Below are 3,771 nucleotides of genomic sequence, written 5' to 3' on the forward strand. Positions count from 1 at the left end.
GGCGCCCAAAAAAGCTGTTACCAGCCACGGTTGCAACCGGCACCCGAGCCCAACGCTCTGCTAAATACCCCGACGGCGGCCCAGCTCCGCCGTGCATGTGGCGGTGCTTCCGCCGCCCCTCCCCGGCCCGCCTCGCTCCTGCCCCCACTCCTGCCCCGCGGCCGGCCCTGCAGAGACTTCTCCCCGCACCGCGGCCTCGTAACATCTACAGCTTTGAGAGATTTACTGAACGTGGGCAGGTGGACAAGCATGTAGATGTTCTCCAACAACATTCTTCTGAGGGGAAAAAGAAGTAATAGTAATAATAATAAATCCCGTACCTGAGAAAAATCATCAGGAATGTTCCTTTCGAGAAGCAGAAAAGAAACCAAAGACATTAAAATGTTCTGTGTAAGTGTTGCAAAAAAGGGAAAAGTTGCAAAATGTACCAGATACAGTACTTTCCCACTTGAGGCAACATGATTTGCCCACAACAAAAACGCTGGACACTTGCAGATGCTATCCTTTTGAAATACTGTTCTCTTCCTGTACCTCAGAAACTTTCCACATGCCGGCATTCCCAGTCATTAAACACATCGGCTCAGTTACAGACATCAATCATGAGAATTTGTCAAGGGCATAAGAAAGTCTGAGTTTGTTTGCATTTCGTATAAATTGACTCATCTTCACTAGCATAACTGGGAGAGAGTCTGGGACTCCAGACTGAGAGCTTTCACCACGGAGGTTCATCTCTGGGCAGTACAAGACAGTCCTGAAAAGTTCTTCCCTTTTAAAGAGTCCAAGACGTTTTAGAATCAAGAGGAAGAGGATTGAAACCAGAGGCATCAGCAGTGACTTTGGTTTCACAGTGAAAGCCAGGGCATCACCTTGAATTCCCAACTCTTCTTAGATGCAAGCAAACATTTTCCAGTATTTAGGTAACAACACAGAAACTTAATAGAGACATTCTTCTGTAAAATGAAAACAAGTAAGTTATATGAGAGAATATGTTTCTATTTATTCAAATAGGTTGTAAATGGGAAATCAGCTGTTATTGATGTTTCTGCAGCATCTTGTAAGGACAGTCTGTGGTGGCTGGAGCTGGAGGGGCATGGACTTCCCTGAGTCTTCTGCACCCTCTTCCTTGGCCACCTCAGGGTCCCCGCAAGGTGCTGTCCCACACCCACAGCCAGAAGTCACCTTCCCAAGCCAACAGAAGTGCAGAAAGCTGCTTCCCATGAAGCATTCCTCTGCTGGTCACTGATGATCCCAAGCCCTGAAATTTATTATAATTTCAGGCTTTAATCCCAGAATGTTGTTTCCTTAAGTGGCTATCAAGATATATCCCAGTTAACAGCTTCATGAGATGTCTAAGAATATACCTAAACCAGCTGGCACACCAGTCTGTTTAAAGGAACTTCTTTTTGTGTTTCCATTTTTTTTTCTTTTATATCCTCCTAATTATAGTAAAGCATGACATGCCATTTGAAATAACATCCTGATCTTTGCTAGAGTTCCCACATGCTTGTATAGTAAGAGTAACCCATTAAATTGCTTAACTATTATACTGCTAATAAGACATTAAAACCTCCCTTGATCTGCCAGATCAGCTAGGTTTGTTGTTGCCTTCATCTAGTTGTCACTGTGTCAATTAGTGGCATTGTTTTATCACCACAGGAAGGTGACAGAACAGAAGACAAAAAGAGAAGCTAGTGGAGCTTGGTATGAAAAAAAAAGTGTTCATATGAAGCAAACAACATTTTTAAGAAAACTGGTGAGGAGGGTAGCATTGTGGTGTCCAGTGTAAGTCTAATCTAAAAATTAAATAGGGAATTGAATAATCAAGGAAATTAAATTGGGTCAACTTAGAAGAGTACAGATTTTAGGAGAAACCTACAGGAACAGGAAGAGAGAGACAGAGAATAAAATATGTGGTTTTGTGCCGGTTATGTCCCCAAAAGCAATTTACAGAGAAATGAGGAAGATTTAACCAGCTTTTATAAACTGCTTTCTCTGAGACAGTATCTAAAGCCATAACAGACGTTTAAGTTCGTGGCATTTAAGACTGGATACAAAACCTACCTGAAAATGGCAAAATATAAGTGGTTTCTTTGATAGTATCTGGAGTGCTCAGATTAAAAAAAAAGACTGTGATGTGAATTTGGTGAGGTATTTCCCTAGACCAAAGATGCTCATCAAAAGGGCAAATATGACCAACAGTTTATGTGTGTATTGAAGTCAGAGGTATCTGCTAAAATTCTTTTCTATGTTATTCTATATAGTGTACTACTTGTATCCTCAACTTCAGATGGAATCAATTTTGCAGGATAAAATGTGCAGAAATATTACAGAGAAGTTTGTTTTCTACAAAAAGGTGAACAAAACAACTTTGTTCAATCTAAAAAGTTGAAGTGTTTAATGAAATATGCAACCATAAGGAAAAAGATAAAATGCAACAGACACTTTCAGAACAAATGAGCAAACTGACTACAATTAATTTTCTCTTTTCCAACTAATTAATTTTCTCTTTGACATTAGAAGCCTTTTAATCTTCAGTAGAGGTGAGTTTTTGGAACACAGTAGTAATGGATTTACAGAACTTTAAAATTCCAAATGGAGATGTATCAAGTTATAACCAGGATAAAGAAATGAGAACTGATTATCTTGGAAGTCCCTTTCAGTCCCTAAGTGTAAAGGAGGAATAGGAAACCATATTCTAGGGGAAAAATAAGGACATTTATTACAGAAGAATATAATAAAATTTAAACTGGAATACCTTGCAAAGACCCTATTTTAAAGAAAACAACCATTTTATAGAAAAAAAATTGCTAAATTTCTAGAAGAATTATAAAATTGTGGCCCTTCTAACTTCACAGTATTGTGTTTGATCAGCTACTGAGTCTGCACCCTCACAAGTCATGGTTGTCCAGTTGCATGTTATCATGCCATGTCACATTTCTTGCAGTCATGGGAATGCCAGATAATACCTGTGGTTATGTTTAAGAAATATTAACTGCATTATGAAGTCTCAGAACTGCCATTCTCTGAATTTCAAGTAATTGAGATTTTGCAATCAGATAAGGCAGATAGGGGAAAATACATATCCAAAATATTTCTTTCAAGGATCTCAAAGCCATCCCCTGTCATATAAAGGCCAAGTGGAGCACAAACCCACTCTCATATTGCAAGAATATCTCCCAGAAACTCAGTAAAATATTTTTTCAATACAATATTTCCTTTGAGTCAGCTAGCTATAAAGTAAGTGCAAAGTAGATTACCTGGGGTCCTTAGAACAAAGTTTCCAGGCAGCTTTTGAGTGTTTGCTGAATGTTTCAGACTTCAAATGCTTGCACAACTTTATTTCTGATACCTTGCCATTGGCAAAAATCCTCCTTTTTTAGTTCTTTTGTCACTAGCTCTCTCTGCATAATTTTCTACAGTTTGGGCTGGGTCAGAATTCATGCAAAGAATACTATGAAAAAACAGTATTACTTTTTTTTTTTTTTAACGAAGAATCTCCTCTTGCATCTTCTTTTTAAATTTTTTCTAGTTATGAAATTTGGTCTTGAATTTTTACATAGTTTTTGCTATTTAAAGATGGAGCTAGCAGTTTTACCAAGTGTATTTCCTGTTTTGAAGAGGAATTTTAGTAACCAGAGAGAGTCAGAATGAAATAGAAATTAGCCTGCTTGATTGACTTGTAGAACTAGGAATTTTATATATTAGTTATTTTTTCTATCTTCATTTGTTTGTAAGATCTTAATCCTTTTCCAGTCCTGATGGTGTGTTTGT

This window comes from Ammospiza caudacuta, chromosome Z (genome assembly GCF_027887145.1).
Source record: "Ammospiza caudacuta isolate bAmmCau1 chromosome Z, bAmmCau1.pri, whole genome shotgun sequence".
In the NCBI taxonomy this organism is placed as follows: Eukaryota; Metazoa; Chordata; class Aves; order Passeriformes; family Passerellidae; genus Ammospiza; species Ammospiza caudacuta.